This window comes from Macaca nemestrina, chromosome 4, assembly GCF_043159975.1.
Source record: "Macaca nemestrina isolate mMacNem1 chromosome 4, mMacNem.hap1, whole genome shotgun sequence".
Taxonomy (NCBI): Eukaryota; Metazoa; Chordata; class Mammalia; order Primates; family Cercopithecidae; genus Macaca; species Macaca nemestrina.
The window spans coordinates 31114101-31134781 of NC_092128.1; the positions used below are offsets into that span (position 1 = coordinate 31114101).

The 20681-nt window shown below is 40.0% G+C and overlaps 1 protein-coding gene and 1 pseudogene across 1 annotated transcript in view; one reads left to right on the top strand and one right to left on the bottom strand.

Annotated features, from left to right (window-relative positions):
- Positions 1 to 20681, bottom strand: part of LOC105474726 (staphylococcal nuclease and tudor domain containing 1) — a 439238-nt gene that overhangs the window by 216027 nt on the left and 202530 nt on the right. The gene's annotated exons all lie outside the window — the stretch shown is intronic.
- LOC105475801 (CD2 antigen cytoplasmic tail-binding protein 2-like) lies at positions 437 to 15640 on the top strand (annotated as a pseudogene).

The window sequence follows — 20681 nt, forward strand, 5'->3', positions numbered from 1 at the left end:
AAATCCCACTCCAATTACAGAGTCCAGGAAAGGTGGCTGGGTAGCGCTTAATCTTTAATCTTCTGTTTAGGTACTTAGGATAGAGTAAGAGGGAAGGACTCTGTCTTGCTCTGTCATCTCACCACTAGCTGAGTAGGAACTTAATGACATGTTTTCCACTTGAACACATAAATTTCTGTGAGGTTCCCTAACCCACATGAAACCCAACAGTTAAAAAGGAGAAATGCAAGAGAATACTGGTGATGAAGTGAAGGTGGCTTCCAGGATACTGCCACTGGGTGAAGAATAAAAGCAAGTTTAGAAATATCCGTGAATGGCCTATTAAATGGTGGAATATATAAGAGATGAGTATCTCAAAATAAAGAACCTATCAATCTCTGGTTTTCAAAGATACCACTATATTCCAGCAAAGAGATCAATTTAGATGCTCTTAAGAATGAATGAACAAGGTAAATGTGAGGTAGGTCTGTTGTTGGTCAAAGATATATTCTCCTAGTTATTTTCTTTACATTTCTAACCAAATATGATGCCCCAACTACATTCATTTTCCTAATAGAAAAAAAAAATCGATCACAGACAGTAAACTTCTTACCAGTTAAAATAATTTCACATCTGCAGGTACCAAAAACATATTCAGCTTTTAGCTTAGCTTATTAGGTTTGTTTTCTAAAGCTTACAAAAGAGGAAACCAACATTCTAAAAAAGACAGTTCACCACATGGCAGAGTTGTGTGTGTGTGTGTGTTTTAAAGAAGGTCTAATTAATGTAAGATATTGTGTCATATCAACATTTTAATAGGAAAAAAAATCCTCACCTAAATTATAAAAAATAGGTGAAGAGGGAGAAGAGCACAGCAAAACAAATGTATATGGCCAAACAGAAATGTTGGGAATAAACACTGATCAATGAATTCTCTATCATCCATACCAACAAAAGAAAGAAGTTACACATAGCATTGGTATTTATTCTTCAATACCGAAAGTCATGTAATCTTATGCACTTCCTTCAGCCCTCTCAGGCCAAAGAGCAGTTCTGAGCCTGTTTCACAAAAGCCTACATGGCACAGAGCAGGAATATAGAGCAGAGGATCTGGGCTCTAACTTCAGCTCTCTCTATAGCTGTTTCACCTCACATAAATGTGCTAAGCCTGTGCCAGTTTCCATACCTTATTATAAAATGAGATGCTAGATCTAAATGCTCTATAAAATAGCTTCTAGCTCAGACATATTATAATGAATTTTCTTTTTGAGACAGGATCTCGCTTCGTTGCCCAGGCTGGAGTATGTGGCACAATCCTAGCTCACCACAGCCTTGAACTTCCGGGCTCAAGCAATCCTCCTGCCTCAGCCTCCTGATGAATTAGACTACAGGCGTGTACCACCATGCCTGGCTAATCTTTTTATTTTTTTATAGAGATGGGGTGTCACTATGCTGCCCAGGTTGGTCTCAAATTCCTGACCTCAAGCAATCTTCCTGCCTCGGTCTCCCAAAGTGTTGGGATTATAGGTTTGAGTCCCTCCTCCCAGCCTATAATTTAATTTTTAACATGAACTAGGATCTACTTATTAATAGTCATGAAGTGCATGTTCAATATAGATTCAAACTTCTATCCATATCTTTATAATGACACTTGATGATAATATTTGAGGCCAACAAGATTGTGTATCATTTCAATGAGCATTAAGCATACCTCACACATTTCTAGTTGTGGAGCACTATGGTAGCAGGAGGAATTTCATTATTTTCAGTGATAAGATACAGTTTTCTGCATCTTATCATTGAAAATAATGAAAAACCAAACACTCATCTTCACATTTACACACAGTCATGCACTGTATAATGATGTTTTGGTCAATGATGGAGCACATATATGCATATGGATCCCGTAAGATTATAATGGAGCTAAAAAATCTGCTATGGCCTAGAGACTGCGTAGTCATAGCCTGCAGCACAATGCATTACTCATATGTTTGCAGTGATGCTGGTAAAAACAAACCTACTGCACTATGAATCCTATAAAAGCATAGCCCATACAATTATGTACAGGCAGTAATGGTAATGGCTAACAATAATAAAAGACTATGTTAATGGTGCATGTATTTACTACCATACTTATTACTGTTATTTTAGAGTGCACACCTTCAACTTAAAGAAATTAACTGTAAAACAGCCTCAGGTAGGTCCTTCAAGGGTTATCCAGAAGAAGGTATTGTTATCATAGGAGATGACAGCCCCATCTACATTATTGCCCCTGAAAACCTTCCAGTGGGACAAGATGTAGAGGTGGAAGACAGTGATATGGATTATCCTGACTGTGTAGGTCTAGTCTAATGTGTATGCTTGTGTCTTAGTTTTCAACAAAGGAGTTTTAAAAAGTAAAATAAATAAATTTTAAAAATAGAAAAAAGTTTACAGAATAATGATATAAAAATATTTTTGTAGCTGTCTGATGTTTGTGTTTTAAGCTAAGTGTTATTACAAAGGAGTCAACGTTTTTTTTTTTAATTAAGCATTGTAAAATAAAAGTTATAGTAATCTAAGTTTTATTATTGAAAATGAAAACTTTTTAAAATCAATTTAATGTAGCCTAAGTGTATAGTTTATAAAGTCTACAGTAGTGTACACTAACGTCCTAGGCCTTCACATTCATTTCCTATTTCATCAATGATTCACCCAAAGCAACTTCCAGTCCTGCAAGCTCCATTCACAGTAAGTACCTTTTATACTCTAATTTTACTATACCTTTTCTATGTTTAGATGTTTACATACACAAATACATGCACTGTGTCATATAACTGCCTATAGTGTTCAGTACAGCAACATGATGTACAGTTTTTAGTACAGGAACAACAGGCTATACCAGACAGCGTCTGTGTGTAGTAGATGGCTATACCATCAGGGTTCGTGTGAGTACACTCCATGATGTTCAAACAATGACAATTGCCTAAGGACACATTTCTCAGAAGGTGTCCCAATTGTTAAGTAATGCATGGCTGTAGCTTGTTAAGTAGTATATTGGCCTATCAAGCTTATACTAGAAAAAGATAAGTAGCAGCAACATGTCAATAAAACCATTATGAGCTGTTTCTTGAGTGGTATGAGCTTGACAATATACTAAGGACCATAGGAGATTATTGCACAGTAAGTATTAAAAAGGCAGATGGAGTTGGTGACTACTACAGTCCTCTCACCAAAAAATTATTACTGAAAGAACCTTGACTGTAATTTCTTCTTCATTTTATAGGTGGCTAAACTGAGATCCAGAGATAGTAAGTAGTATTTAGTGATGGACAGGGGCTAGAACTCAGGTCTCAAGTCATAAAACAGGCATCCTTCCACCATGACAGCCTGTCTCCTGCATTCAATACACAGATTAGAAGTCAACCAGAACAAACTACGTAAAGAGTGACTTACATGGATCTCAAGGGCATTATGCTAAATTTAAAAAGCCCATCTCACAGAATCACATATTATGATTCCATTTATGTAATGTTCATGAAATGACAAAACTATAGAGATGGAAAACAGTTGTCAGAGGGATGATGGGAAGGAAAAGGGGTAGAAGGGGTAGCACTAGGGAGACCTTTGTGATGACTGAATAATTTTCTACCTTCATTGGGACGGATGTGAATCGACAGTTGATAAAATGGCATAGAACTATACAAAGACGCTGTATCAATGTCAACTTCCTGGTTTTGATATTGTACTATAATTATATGAGATCTAACCACTGGTGGAAACTGGGTGAAAGGTACATGGGATGCACCTCTCTCTACTACCCTTGCCACTTCTGTGAATCTGTAATTACTTCCAAAAAAAAGTCAATGGGATTTTAACTTACTAAAAGGAGAGAAGAAAAGCACTAATGACTCTAAACTCCATTCTCACCTAGAATAATCAGAATAGTTCTCAACCAGAATAAATCTCTGAAGGTCAACGTAGACAAAACTTGTCACCATCCCTCTACTCCAAACTCTGTAATGGCTCCTGTCTCACTCAAAGCAAAGGCCAAGTACAGCCTACAAGTCTGCTGTCCCCATTCCCTTCTTCACTAACCCCATTTCCCACCACCCCTACCTTTGCTCCCTCTGCTCCAACCCTAAAGCCTTCTTTGCTATCCAGGACACTTGACCATAAGACCTCTGTCTCTAGCATTGCCTTTGCCTTCTGCTGCTTGCTTTTTCCCATCCTTCAGGTCCTTGCTCCTGATACCTTGCCACTGAGGCCTCCCTGACTCTTCCCTGGCTTCCCTACTAAAAAATTTCCCCCTCCTAGCCCTGGAATACCTCCCTCGACTCTTTCATAGCTTTATTTTTCTCTATAGCACTTTTCATCACCTATATATCTTCACTGTTTCTTTATCTGATTGCCCCCACTGGAATGTAAGCGCCGCACAAAATAGATCTCTCTATTATATTCACTGATTTATCCCCAGTGCAAAGAGCTGGAGCCTGGCAACGTCATGTACTCAACTCAGTAAATAATCTGTTGACTAGAGATGGAGGGAAAAAAAAACAAACCCACAAACTAAAGTTAAAAAATAAAACAACCAAATAATGTTCGTGTGGCCTAAGAAAACAGGTGCAATTTGGAGATTACATGCGAATGAGGTTGAGTTTCACTTACATTTGGAAACATGAGATTTTAAATTCCAAGTCTGGCTTTAGTAAGATGAAACTTGAGAAAGACATTCACCTTTTAAGTCATATTTTCTGTTCTATCATACCAAGCAGACTAACTTGACCTGAAGGACCTCTAGGGTGGTAGACAAAGCTAAAGATCTAAATGATGCCACACAAGGCATCATCTGTGTTTCAGACCTTATCCAAGCTTAGAAATAAAGACATACCCCATGGGGAGCCATGGAAAGGACACGAGCATTTAACTCAAATACCCTCTATGAGGCAGAAAAGATATTACATACTGGGAATAAAAGAGATATTTGTCACCTAGTGCTGTATGTGCTATGAGTCTTTTTTGTTGTTGCTGGCAGGGTCTGGTTCTGTTACCCAGGCTGGAGTGCAGTGGTGCAATCACAGTTCCCTGCAACCTCCACCTCCTGGGCTCAAGTGAGCCTCCCACTTCAGCCTCCTGAGTACCTGGGACTATGGGTGCATGCTGCTACACCTGGCTTTTCTTTTTTTCTTTTTTTCTTTTTAAAGTAGAGAAAAGGGTTTCACCATGTTGCCCACGCTGGACCTGAACTCTGGGGCTCAAGTGATTCACCCACCTTGGTCTCTCAAAGTGCTGAGCCACCGTGCTCTTTGCCACCGTGACTGGCCTACTATGAGTCTTATTATAAGTAAGCACCAAGTGCTGGGGGAAGACACACACAAGATGCACAATTCAGATTTTAGACAGGGTACCTACAGCAAAGCTTTCCTGAGAAATGAAGCTCTGAAGGATGAGTAAGAGCTAACCAGATGCTCTCTCCAGGTTAGAGAGCATACTAAGTTCAATAATAATGCATTTAACTTTTTTTTTTTTAAAGGAATGGTAAATGAGAACAGGGGAATGTAAATATAAACATGGAGAAGTAGGGAGGGGTCAGACCATGGCTTCGTATACTCCACTCGTAAGGCTGTGGAATGATTCTAAAAATCCGATGTGTGTTGCAAAAAGAGAATTAAAGCAGTAACATAGAAAATGGATTGGAGGGCAGTAAGACTAGAAATAGAGAGGCTAGTAAAAAGAACTGCTGAGTTATTCTACGCTGACAGCATAAACCAGGCAGTGAGGAGAGACAGGATAGGATAAACCTAATATACCAATAGGTAATCACATACTGGGAGTGAGGAGGAGACAAAGATGACACCACAATCTCTAGACTAAAAGACTATATAAATGGTGACACTGTCAAAAGACAGGATCATTTGAGTAAAGGAACAACAGTTGAATATAGATGGGAAGCCTGCTAGAGACAGGGATAGGGAAGTCAGCAGCATCGCCATGAGATCACCCAGAGACTGAATAGTGGTAAGAAGAGGGACAAGGAGAGAAGCCTAGGAAGCACAAATATTTAAGGAGCCCTCAAAGCAGATTGAGAAAAAGTTATCAGAGTTTATAGAAGGAAATCCACAAAAGTGTGGTATACTGAAAAGATGGAAGAAAACAAGATTTTAAAAGATAAGTATTAAACACTCCAGAGAGGTCAAGTAAAAGTAAAGACTAAGAAGTGTCCTTGAGGGAAGTATTGGTGAATGACAGGGAAGGTTCAAAGTTAGAAGGTAAAGGAATGAATAGCAAATGGGACAGAATTAAAATGTCTTTTAATTCTTCTAATTAACTTGGCTATGAAGAGAAGACAAGAAGAAGAAAAGTAGATACAATAGGATAGAAGACTGAAGGACAATTAAAAATAAAATTAGTTAAAAAGAGAATAGCCAATAGCACAAAATCCCAAGGAGAACAAAAGAACTGGAATCCAGAGCATGTAGGCAGAACAATTAGTTTGGAAAGAAGAAGGTGAAACTGTCTACAGAGATGGGGAGGCAGGAGGTAAGAAAGCAAGCATAATAAGGAAGGCAAACTGGAAGCTGAGAGAACAAGAAGTTAAAGGCATTTTCCCGATAACCCTATATTTACTTCACAAAGTAAGAGGTGAGACTGCTGAGAGTGATGGGAAGAGATATAGTTGAGCAGGGGGGCTTGGTGGACAAAAATGGTCAAAGTCTAAAATAGCCATGGTAGTGAAATAACACCATTAAAACAGTATTTATGGAAAATTAATCCAGGAGTATAATGCAGGAAGATTTGAAGAGGGGGAAAACCTGCAGGTACAAAATGCTTGGATCTGCCTTGTTGAGTGCATGGAATGGAGGGATGGCAAGAGTAGAAGGAAAGAACTGATAAGAGAATTCTTTAACACATAAATAACTAAATCACCATCTTCCTAATGAAACTGCTTTCTCTCAAAACCCCAAGGAACACCTAGGCAGGATAAAACGCCTTTAATTATTTCAGCTCCTGGTGGGAATCAAAGCTATTATTGATGGGCAGCCCCTAGCTTTTAGGTTTCCCAATCCAAAATGCTATATGCTTCTTGAACCATAGCTCATAATCCAACTTAGTAACTCATTAAATATGAATGACTATGCCTACTTAAAGCACATCTGGAATATTCCCTGTACAAGTGGTGATACATTTTAATGGTTGTCCAATCAACCTGACAGCTCTTCAAAATGAGTTGTCTAGGTTCTTGGCTTCTCTTCAAGCTCAGTGTGTCTGGCCGATATGAAAAGGAATAGACTCATTTGACAGGAGAAGAGTCTAATTTGGTGAGTACTAAAAAAGTTGGGTCTAGCCCATTGCTTAGGTTGTATTTTAATAAACTACACAGGTGATTCTTGGGCACACTGGAGTTTGAAACTTTCATTTTAATCAGCATTAGAGTTAAGCATGTTGGCTATGAAATGGGAGTAAGATACAAATGGAAATGAAAAGCAGGTATGTGGTAAATTGGGAAAAGATAAGGAGAAATGAAAAGTTGACAATCATCAGCACACAAAGGGTAGATAAAGTTATGATTTAACAAAATACCACATAAAATACCACAGTCTGGGCAACATAGCGATACCCTGTCTCTATAAAAAATAAATAAATAAAAATAAATAAATTAGCTGGGCATGATGGCATGCTACCCAGGAAGCTGAAGTAGGAGGATCCAGGAGGTCAAGGCTGCCATGAACCATGATCATGTCACTGCATTCCAGCCTGAGTGATAGGGCGAGACCTTGTCTCAAAAACAAAACAATAACAAAACCACAAAGGAGAAAAAAAAAATTACAGAATCAAGACAGTCCCTTAAAGAATGTGAAGCCAAAGGACTTAATTAAATCTTTTTTGTTTGTTTGTTTAATCTTGTACCAAAGATAATGTATGGCACTTAGAAACAACACATCCAGTTCCTGCTTCTCATTTCATTTCTGGAGTTCATTTCCAAACATGGACAAACAATGTTTTTGACATCTTTATGGCATCTTTCTTTGAAGAAAAACTGTGTGATACAATAATGCTCTGAGCCACATTTCCTAACCTACTTCCAATCTTGATCTTCCTAAATTAACCTCAAATTCTTTACAGAGAGAAGGACAGAGATCCTATAACTTAGTAAGGGCCATGGCTACGTCAACTATAGATAATTTGAAGGAACCCAGCATATGTGTAGATGCCCTCAGAGGGACACACTAATGTAATCATCAATAGTATTTCTCTCTCAATGGAATTCCTGCCTGACTGCTGATCTAGGTGCAAGCTAATTTCCCCCATGGTGAATACTGCTGTTGAGATGCAGAACTCTCCACCATCTGTTACCCAGAATTAGCATAATGACAGATTATCTAATCCCTTATATAAATGGTGCTTCTATAACACCAGTTCACTCACATCCTCATTCATATGGTCTACTTCCACCCTATAAAAATTGGTCCTCCCATTCTCCTGGTGATGGATCTGGTCTGGAGTTTACCTCCAATCTTGCCAAAGAGTCCAGGTGCTTTGCCAATGAGAAGCTTTCCTAACCTATTTTATTCAGGAGTGGGAATGCAGCTGTTATTCCAGATGCATCTGAAAAGGGGCACGCTGAAAATAAAGAAAAACTGTCTCTAGTAGACCAGCAAAATCCATAGTGCAGGGAAGTGCCTTCAATTAGATCACATTAAAAAGTTTGACAATGTATACAAAGAAAAGGATTAGTCAGCACTGAACTGGTGAGAATGAAAAAAGGGAGAAAGCAAGAGAAAGAAATCAGAAAATTAAATTGGCAGCAAAGTAATAAAATTCTAACAAGAAAGACTGCTGTTTTACAGATTCAGAAGTGTTCTAGATAGCAAGACTTAGGTAGCATTGAACAAAATACGAGAATCAGACACCCAGAAAAACAAGGACATGCTCACAAATTCAAATAACCAGGAGAAGAGCACCATCGGCAAGAAGTGGATGGATGGTTGCTGGTGTCACCAAACAGAAGTGGTGAACTGTTCTACCCCCAGTGACCAGTGTAGAGACAGCTCAATTGGAAGGAAGTGAGAAGCCATCAGATTGTATTGAGAACAATTTCCAAAACATGCTGTTTCCTCATAAACTGAGCCTTTGATAGGGGTCAAGAGAAAAAGATGACAAGAAAACGTGCTTGCATATAAAGAGCTACCTAATTTCCTGGGGTGGGGGGTAGGGGAAGACTTAGAAAAATGGGAGAAGTTTCTTATTGATCCTAAATAGCTAACCATTCAAATAAATTAAGTACTTATTGATAACATTTATACATCATTAAGTATACATTTCAGAAAAGTTTTGCTCAAGCTGCACTCTGTATGGGTGTATTCAACACTGGAGTATACACCATCAATAGAGACACTTTTTGAGGTACTTTCCTCTCACTTTGAAATTTTATCATTTGTCTTATAAGCATACCATATATTCATATCTTCACAACATAACCTAGGACAGGGGCAGGCAAACTCTTCTCCAGTTTTTGGAGTTAAAGTTTTATGGGGACACCACACCCATTTGTTTGCACATCATCTATGGCTGCTTTACCACTACAAAGGCAGAATAGCTGCAAGGGAGACCATATGACTCTCAAAGCTGAAAATATTTAATATCTGGCCCTTTGAAGAAAAGTTTGCCAACTTATACCTTAGAGCACTGCTCTTTAAGGTGAGCTTTAACAGGTTACTTTCCATGATGCTTGTAATGAGGGGGTCACACTCACAGGAATAATTACTGTATTTGTGTAAAAAAAAACTTAGCTATTGTTTTACGATTCTGGCAATATGACCTTCATATAGCACTGGTTAATTCATATGTTCAAAACAAAGTAACTAAGGGAGCATACTATAATATGACAGCCTCTGAGAAGAGGTAAAGCAGCCATAGATGATGTGCAAACAAATGGGTGTGGTGTCCCCATAAAACTTTAACTCCAAAAACTGGAGAAGAGTTTGCCTGCCCCTGTCCTAGGTTATGTTATGATGATATGAATATATGATATACTCTAAGGATAAGGTGACTTCCTCTTTACTAAGCAGTAATTTTTTTTTAGGGAAGAAAGAACATGGCATTTATTCAAGGTATTAACACTCTGGCCAAAAGACTCTACAGTAAATACACTGGCACCTTGCTTCCACGGAACATTCACAATGCTTCCATTAAGAGTAAGGAATGCAACCAACACTGTCTTCTCCGCTTTTAAGAGCAGCAGGAGGTACAGAAAGAAGCTGTGTGGGATACTGGACTTGCTGTGCAGTGTTACCTCCTGAAGATTTTGTGGGGAAAAAATGAATTACTACATTTAGATAGTGCCTGGCACACAGTAAGCATTATATATGTTGGTGGTCACTGTTGTTGTTATTAATTTTCATTATTATTAGCATGGGCCTAGTTACGTCATTCCTCCTGGACTCAGCTGCCTTGTTTGCAAAATGAGGAAGGTGGAATAGATAGTCCTATCGATGTCTTTCTACTAAAAAACTCTATGACTTTATCAGAAGAAAAAAAATCCAAAATACAGACATCAAGGGACATGTTCTCAAAGAAAGCATCTTTTAGGAAATAGTTGAAAAGGTGAAGTCTGACTTCACAAGTCCAGAGATCCAGGAGACGAAGCTGTCAGTGCAAATTCTTGCTTCAAATGCAACTGTGCTGGGAAGAGGTCACCCTGAGCTGATAAAGATATCGTGTTCACCTCTTCAGCAGCAGTGCACAGCCTGGGAGAGCACCCATCCATCCGCAACACTCTCAATCATACATGCCACTGCAGAGGCAAGATTCATGGCTTCAGCAACAGCCCAGTGTTATCCAATATGCATGAAACCAAAGTTTCCATCATTTCCAGTGGTCAAAGGCCAGTGAGTGTTAAATCCCAGAATACCAGGATTAATGAAGGAGTCATTAAAAACCCAGCATTAAATCACTTCTGTAGCCAATGCCGAGAGTGATGTCTGTAATACATTACAAGGCTGATTTAAAAGAAACAAGTTCCAATTTAGAAATGAATTACCTGAATTTTTTTTAACTGGTTGGATGGCTATCACAGCAATTTTGTTATTACAGGGGAAAGAGAGAATGGGTAACTTATAAATTATGCTGCAAATGGTGAATTGTCCTAAGATCACAGGGCACTGGATTCCAGGGCAAAAAACCTCTTAGAGACATATTAAGAGGGAGACAAGATTCCTGGTAATCAAGTCAGAATTTCTTTTGTCCCCCAAAATATTCTAGGCGGGTAGGGTGCTGTTAACTTTTCATGCTTGGGAAATAAATTTGATCTAGAAAAGTTTTAGAATAACGACAATCTGATTCTATTTCCACAGTCCCTGCCTTTAGCAGACTAGGAAGAGTGAATGCATTCTTCAGCTCCTGCTTTTGAAGCTGCCATACATAAAAAACATGTACTTTCTAGAAAAAGACCTCTTAGGTAGTGAAATCAAAGCTAAACTGCAGAAGGTGAGGGGAATAATGTGGGGATTACCTTCTAATCCACAATGAATAGTAATGTCTTATTGCTAGACATAATCTATCAATGTGAAAAAGTCTTCAACAAATGTGTTAAAAATGAAGCATAGTGCAAAACAAAAACGTGGCACAAGTGGGCATGGCCATGCTCTGCCTATACACTCCATTCTTCCCCTGAGTTCCTAGATGGGAAAATCACAGCCTCCAGACTTTACTTACTGTTTTAGGTTATAGCATGGAATGCTGCACTGATTAAAAAACAAATAAGGCCAGGAGCGGTCGCTCACGCCTGTAATCCCAGCCCTTTGGGAGGCTGAGTCAGGTGGATCACCTAAGGTCAGGATCACCAGCCTGGCCAACATAGCAAAACCCTATCTCTACTGAAAAATATAAAAAGTAGCTAGATGTGGTGATGGGCACCTGTAATCCTAGCTATTCAGGAGGCTGAGATAGGAGAATCACTTGAACCTGGGAGTCGGAGGTTGCAGTGAGCCAAGATAGTGCCACTGCATTCCAGCCTAGTCAACAGAGTGAGACTCTGTTTCAAAAAACAAAACACAAAAACAAAACAAATGAATGACACCAGGTAGACAGGCGAAGAGCATCCCTTCACAAGCAATGATTCTCAGTCATACTCAACACACAAAATCTTAACAGTGCAAGGTGAGGTATAGAAAATATTTCCAATTCAAAGGATCCAAACCAAAATGGAAATACTCATTCCTAATTCTCCCTCTTCTCTGCCAACGTATGATACAATGATTTACATCTCTCCCTGAAAAGCAGTCTTGAAGGGTTATCTAAGACCAGGTCATATAATTCTTAAAATATTATGTTATAAACATGGATGATATTCAAGATATTTAACAATTGGCACTGGCTAGTTTGTTATACCTGTGCTTACTGGCTGAATAAAAGCCCCTTTTAGAAAGGTGTGAAAGAAAACAGCTAGGGTCATAAATGGGGTTATATCTAGAAGCACATCAACATAAAACAGCAAATCTACTCCAGCATATCAGTTTAGATTAAAGGCTGCCAAATAATTATACTTTGGTCATCAAAATACACATTATTAATTTCATATACATAGGCTATCCCCCAAAAGAGAACACCATAAACTCTAGGGCTTCTTGGATATTTAATTTTGGGTTTCAGTCTTTATAAACCCACCAACTGACATTGAGCCTGAAAAATGATTATACTTGAATTTATTTCATCACCCCAAATATTTATGACTTGGAGATACACAAATATTTATTACTTGGAGATACAGTTTTGGTTAGCTAGCAATAAGAGAGACAACAAAAGAGGTTAACACCTTTTACTGCCTAAGGATTCCTTCTAGGAAGGTGTTTTAAAACAACAGTAATAATAAACAGTTGCTGGCTAGATAAAATCGATGAATTTGAAAATCAGTTACAGATAGGGTTAAAAGGAACCTTACAGGTCCAAATTCACTATACTACCGTTTCACTACACCACTGCTCTCTCAGATAAGCAATTCAACTAAGGTCACATCAGTGGCGAATGGCAATCAGGCCACTGAGATGATTGGTGGGGATTACTAAGAATTAACTATTTGGGTAAAATATGATTACATTAATGAAGAACAAGCACCTTAAGCAGACTTTTGTAAATCCAGACTTCCAAGAAAACCTAATCACCTAAAATCAAGAGCCTGGGAAGGAAGAGCTACAAAAGGGAAAATCTACAACTAGATGTTACAGCCAAAAGGAAACTTGTGGCTTCATTGCTACTGCTTGTCTCACCCATAAACATTCCCACCAGTGAAATCCCCTCTACCAAGAATCTGAGAAGAGGTTTGAAGGAATTTTACATTACCAAGAAGACACATATTAAGGAAGCATAATGTTGACAGTACTGTTAATGCCACTTTCAAAAAAGACCAGCTAAGGGCCTTAGGAAAAGAGGTTAACTGACTTGCAAGGTCACACTTTAACCTGGAGGCAGAGCTAGAAATAACCATCTCCCCACTGGCCCCTCCACTGCTCTGCCATCATGTACCTTTTCCAAACAGAGTTGGTATTGAAGAAATTAACAGAGTTGTAAAAGTGATCTGAGAACATAAACATCTGTAAGGTCTTTCTTATTCCTCCTATTACCTGTATCTATGCTGCAGACTTAATCTGAGAGCAGAAAAGATTGTTGGTTTTGGCACCTCCTGTTTCCTTTAGACTCCGCTTCTCAGTGGTTAACAACATTGGGTGCACACCAGAATCACCACTTAAAACACTAATGCCAGACCCCACCCCAAATAAAGCAAGAACCTCTAGGGGTGAAGATTTACACTGATAAAACACCATGCATCAGTACTTAGATTTTAAATTTGGGCGTCACCATTTTTTGTAAGTACTCCAGGTGATTCTATCAAGTTCTGTGAAAAACTACCCAGACGGAAAACTTCAGCTAATATTACTCTCCTCAAGAAATCAAGGGCCAAGCATGATGTAATACAACCTAAGGCCCCAGAGTCATAAATGTGTCATATCACCTGGCCTTCCCAAAGAACAAGGTCCTGAGAATTCTGGGAAGGGAATAGAGCAAACTTTAGTATTATTTCAGGAACAGCAAACTCATTCCTACTGGTTCTATTTAGGTCACAGGAAGCCAACCAATCAGTCGTGGTAGCAACCAGAGAGAAGATTCCTCCTTTCTGTCTCTGCAGAATAGAACTGCCAACTGGCCATGCTGTACTTCCTAGGCAGCTGTGATGACAAGAGCCCCTGCAAAACGTAGACATCGTGTAGGGGTGGGGAAGGGTGGCTCTCTGCCTCTCTGGGAAACAAGGACAAATAAGCTAACTTGTGGTCATTATGACAAAACCAAGCCTACATACCCAGTTTATTATTGGCTTGACATTAAACATCACTTAACAACAAAACAAAACCGCCCACCCATGCAAACACATATCCCAAAACAGAAAATTACATAATGGCATCTGAAATGATCTGCTCTGACAGTGAGAGCAGAACCAGTCAAACCAATGAGGTCTAGAAAGGTCCAAAATGGAGAGAGGCAGCCCCAGAGAGTCATTTTCACATCCCCTATAGTTTATGTAAATGCAGGTATACATAAACAACATTTTGTTCAGAGGAAGAAACTGAAGTAATAGTCTAGATTCTAGAAGACTATCATCCTACTCAGAGAAACACTAAACCATGCTAATTGGAAGGATAACTCTATGTTCTCCTACCAAACCTAATCATTCTAGATAAGAACAAATTTGTCAGAAGAAACTTGTTTTAGCACATGTTGCTTTTTAGGGTAGAGGGTCAAAATAAGTTTTATTTCACAGTGGTCAGAAAGGAAAAAGACGTCCAGGAAGAGGAACCCCACTACCTGTCCATTATGGTTTATGGCCCACATACCAGCCAGCTGGCATCACAGGAGCAGGAGAGTGGTGTTTTTGTTCCCCAGAGTCCATTAGCAACTGGACCAAACCCAATGTCACTGTTGCTAAGGTCCAGATTGTGGCAGCTGTAGATTTGCACTGCATAAACAGAGTACAGAACTTCTGCAGGTAAAAGCTCTAGAAATGAGACCCCACGCCAGGCCTCAGACTTGGAAGAGGAAGACAGCTTGGGCCAGACCCCAGTGAGTGCCCAAGCCCTCTTGGAGGGACTTTTGGAGCTCCTACTGTCTAGAGAGACAGTGGTTGGGGCACTGAGGCGTCTGGGGGCCCAAGAAGAGGCAAAGGGAGCAGCAAGGGGCCCAGGTGACCAAGTTCCCCGCAGCACCTGGATCGGCTCTCCGAGTTGGCTGACCAGATGGTGGCCCGGGGCAACCTTGGCAGGCACCAGGAAATGAGGGAACAGTTGGCCATGTGGCTGAAGGGTTTGGAGTGCCAGGCCCTAGGGACCCCACAATCCCACATCCCCACGCTCCCTGGACATGTTCACTGAGGAAGTGGTGGAGAGGGAACTGGAGACCCCAACCCCTACCCAGAAAGAAGAAGCAGAGTTGCCACGAGATGGTGGATGTGATGTGGGAATATAAGTGGGTGAACCTGGGGGATGCCAAGCTGCATGGGCCCTTCACCAGCACCCAGATGCAGACCTGGATGAGTGAAGGCTACTTTCCTGATGGTGTTTATTGCTGGAAGCTGGACCCCCTTGGTGGTCAGTTCTACAACTCTAAATGCATTGACTTTGACCTCTACACCTGAGCCTGCTGGGGGCCGAGTTTGGTGGGCCCTTCTTTCCTGAACTTTGTGGAGGAAGTCCAAGTGTCTCAGGCAGTGAGGAAATTGATGGCCATTTTTCAGTCAATTTCCTTTTCCCAATAAAAGCCTTTAGTTGTGGGGCCTTGGCTGTGCTAATGGCCAGAAGCGAGGGAACTTCTCCACAGCCCCTTTGGATTCGCCTTGATCCCTGAGTGTTCGCTTCTATGAAAATCCTCCTTGGAGGTGCCTGTCGGGGTCCTGTGGCCTCCCTGCCTGGGCTCTGCTTGCCAAGTAAACACCCCCAACTGTGCTACAAAAAAAAAAAAAAAAAAAAAAAAAAAAGGAGAGACCCCACTTACAAAACTAAGTGAAAACAAAAATACATTAAAAAAAAAAGTGTTGACATTTTTCCTAAGAATTGGAAACTAGAATATTTTTTAACTTACTGATTCATAGTTCTAGTACAAGCAATAAACAAGTCCAGCAAAAGTTTAAGGGCTTTGAAATTCTCTCCTTCTCTTTGGAAAGGAAGGGGTATTTTTGGTTCCTTGCTTTGAAAGACAATAAACCACTACAAAGACTCTGTGGTCAACCTTCACTCAATGATCTGATCTTTCCACAGCTGCAGAGGGTGCTAAGTGACACAAGAAGCAATATAAACATTTCAGAGGGAAATTTCTGAAAAAGTGGTGACAGGAATAAATGAATTGTTTAGTTGCTTCTTGGTGTAAAAAAAAGAAAAGGTGATTTTGTAGTCAATGACTAAATGATCCCTTTTTCACTGGGAAGGAAGAAGGATGGTGTGAGAACTGTAACATAGTTCCCATTGCTACTGACCTAATGCGTGATGGCTTATAAACCACATTTTGAACACAATAGTTGCTCACATTAAAGCAACAGTCTGCTGAATACCAGTTTATATGTAAGCAGATATATTAGAAATTCATAAGACTCCATGTAAAACCAACAACGGAAACCTGATAGAACAGTCCACCTCCCTTTATGAAGTTAATGCTCTTAAACATCTCCCAATCCTAACATACATACTCACCTCCAAGATCACAGTATTTGCTAAATCCTTCCAAGTTCCTTTTGTTTCTCTATTTAAAACACATTTTCACTAAAGGCAGAAAAATTAACCAAGGTATCACAGCAGGAAGGGCCATTCTAAAAGCTCCATGGACTATGGCTTTGAGTAAGCCTTTTCAGGTGGTGATAGAGTAAAAACATTTCCAAAAACACTAATTTGGTAGCCCTGTGCCTTTTCATCACCTCAGATAAACAGGTAAAGTAGATAGCTAGCTTACTAGCTAGAGCAAGCATACCCAGGGAAGTAGCTGGCTAGCACACCTCTTGATTTGAAAGGTATCCAATATACTGTTTTTATTAAAGAATAAATTGTGTACCTACCAAATGGTAAATATGTGTTAAGCTTCCTGAAATATTAAGCATTACTCATGCATATCCATTACTTCTACCTGTATGCAAGTACTTACCTTAAGGAAACATAGTATACATTCAATACTTAGGGGGAAAATGAATGCAATTCACCATCAAGAAAACTGAAAAAGTGATGTGAGGAGACTAATACAAACCAAAGTGCCTCCAACGGAACAATAAAATGGCCTAGTACCAGAGTCCTCAACCATAATCCAATGAGGCATTTTGTTTTGTAAATTAAACCTTGGGTAGCTACTACTTACTAAATTCATCCTTAAAAGAATCTGTTGGGTAGCAATAACATTAGTGGATGAGTTGGCCACAGGGAGTGTGATGAAGAAAAAGAGAACAGAATATAAAATCAAATTTGAGCTTAAAGAAATAGCTGGACATGTGAGAGAGAAGTGGGAAAGAGGACAGAGAAGAGATGGAAGAGACTATTAGATTTAAAAATTAGGTCAATGGTGAGCAGCTCCCTGGAGGGCTTAAGGCTCACTTAAGTATTTGTTATGTCTTAGTCACTATGCTAAATATTTAAAATGCAGTATCACCTATAATCCCCACAATATCCTTATGAGGTATACTATTATTATCTCTAACTGATAGCTGGAAAAACAACAACAACAACAACTAAGGCCCATGATTACATGGTATCTAATAGTAGAGCTGAGTTTTTTTTTTTTTTACCTGAGACCCATTTACTTCCAAACTCTACATTTAAAAAAGTATCCAGGCCAGTGCAGTGGCTCATGATGTAATCCCAGCACTTTGGGAGGCCAAGGTGGGAGGATTGCTTGAGCCCAGGAGTTCGAGACCAGCCTGAGCAACATGGCTAAACCTCGTCTCTACAAAAATTAGCCAGGCAGGGTGGCATTCAGCTGTGGTCCTAGTGGTGGGAGGATCACCTGAGCCCACAGAGATTGAGGCTGCAGTGAGCCATGACTATACCACAGCACTCCAGCATGGGTGACAGAGTGAGACCCTGTCTCAAAAAAACAATTCCATAGAATCTAAATATCAACAATAGTTTGCCTTAGACTTCCTCTCAACCTTATGCCAAGTGGTCCAAGTTTTTCTGCTTCTAAATTTTATATTCTTTAAAAAAAAAAAAAAAAAAAAAAAAAAAAGCACTCAGCACTCAAAAGAAGTACCCCCAAAATAGGAGTTATTATATAACAGGCAATTTCCCCCTATTTTCTTTTGAAAATGTTACTACAATTTTTATTACTTTTTAAAAGATCACTCAGAATTAAAGGAAGCAAATCCCTTTTAAGCAGAATCACTACTGTGAGTTACAAGAATCTATAAAAACTCTGTTCCTATTCCCCTTAACACTGAGTGCTGTGCTGACCACAGGAATTATAAAGAGAAGGGGGCTGAGAAATGGCATAGAAAAGACCCATAAGTTTTGCTTATTGGTAGCCATGTCAAATGCCCCCTCTCCTTATCACATCAATGGCACTACAAAGAAAAAGAAAGAAAGAAAGAAAGAAAGAAAGAAAGAAAGAAAGAAAGAAAGAAAGACAGACAGACAGACAGACAGAGAGAGAGAGAGAGAAAGAAAAGAGAAAAGAAAAAAAAAGAAAAGAGAGAGAATGCTAGCGGGAGGTCAGCAAGATCTACTGAGAACTTAGGTCCAAACACCATCCTTTACAAGGTCCCCCTGAAATAAAGGAAAGACAGATATGGAAAAGAATAAAGCCCTGGCCAGAGTGGTGGCTCACACCTGTAATCCCAACACTTTGGGAGGCCAAGGCAGGCAGATCACTTGAGGTCAGGAGTTCAAGACCAGCCTGGCCAATGTGGCAAAACCCCATCTCTACTAAAAATACAAAAATTAGCCAGGCTTGGTGGTGGGCATCTGTAGTCCCAGCTACTCAGGAGGCTGAGACAGGAGAATCGCTTGAACCTGGGAGACAGAGGTTGCCGTGAGCTGAGATCACACCCCTGCACTCCAGCCTGGGCAACAGAGTGAGACTCTATCTCAAAACAAAACAAAACAAAACACGAACAAAGCCCTAATGATGCTAGAAAACAAGAATGTGTGTTAGCAGCACATCAGAAAGTTTGCAAACCCTGAAAGGCAGAAAGCAGATGGGGTCAGACTAGTGGAGAAATGGTAGCACAAATAGTAAGAAGTAAGAGCACTCCAAGGGCCTTTATCAATAAATACAAAGCAACTCAGTGAGTAGGCTTTAGGGTCATCATCGGAGTAATGAATTAGAAACCACACTCAGAAGAGCTTGGCCAGTCAGCCAGAATCTCCTCTACTTCAATGTTTTTATTTAGGGCAGCCTTCAAGGAAGTCCGCCTCTGATACTACCTGCCTACCTACTCACTTTTGTGACGAAGCTGTCCAAGAGAAGTAGACTTACTTAACTGTAGAGAAACACCATGTCTACCCCAAGTAGTAAAGTTGTTCCTTCATAAATGCAGATGAAACTTTACAAATATTTAAGGATCTATCAAAGAAAAAGAACAAAATAAAGACAACATTTAATCTAAGAGGAAACAGATAATTCAGACAACAGAAGAGGGTGTCATTTCTTTTTTTTCTTCTTTTTTTTGAGACCGAGTCTCGTTCTGTCGCCCAGGCTAGAGTACAGTGGCGTGTTCTTGGCTCACTGCAACTTCCGACTCCTGGGTTTGAGTGATTATCCCACCTCAGCCTCTCAAGCAGCTGGGACTATAGGCGTGTGGCACCACACCCAGCTAATTTTTGTATTTTTTTAGTAGAGACGAGGTTTCACCACATTTGGCAGGCTGGTCTTGAACTCCTGACCTCAGGTGATACGCCTGCCTCAGCCTCCCAAAGTGCTGGGACTACAGGCATGAGTCACCGCACCCAGCTTGCTTTTTCTTTTCTTTCTTCTTTTTTTTTTGTTTTTTGAGAGGGAGTGTCACTTTGTCACCTAGGCTGAAGTACAGTGGTATGATCTCAGCTCACAGCAACCTCTCCCTCCAAGGTTCAAGAGATTCTCCTGCCTCAGCCTCCCAAGTAACTGAGATTACAGGTGTCCACACCCCGCTAATTTTCCTATTTTTAGTACAGATGGGGTTTCATCATATTGGCTAGGCTGGTCTGAATTCCTGGCCTCAACTGATCTGCCCGCCTCAGCCTCCCAAAGTGCTGGGATTACAGTTGTGAGCCATCTCGCCCAGCCTTTTTTTTTGAGACCGAGTCTTGCTCTGCTGCCCAAGCTGGAGTGCAGTGGCACAATCTTGGCTCACTGCAACCTCCATCTCCGGGGTTCAAGCGATTCTCATGCCTCAGCCTTCTGAGTAGCTAATAGACATGCATTACTACACTCAGCTAATTTTTTTGTATTTTTAATTTCAGACAGGGGTTTTGCCATGTTGCCCAGGCTGGATTCGAACTCCTGGGCTGAAGTGATCCATCCACCTCTACCTCCTTAAGTGCTGGGATTATAGGTATCAGCCACCGCTCCCAGCCAAGGCTGTTATTTCTTTTAATCTTAAATGTTCTCTGAAATATTAGAGACAAATTGTATTCACAAACTAAGAACAGGGTGCTATTAAGACAGAACAATTAAAGAACAAAAATTTAAATATAAATGCTGAAAGAAAAATCAATAAAATGGGC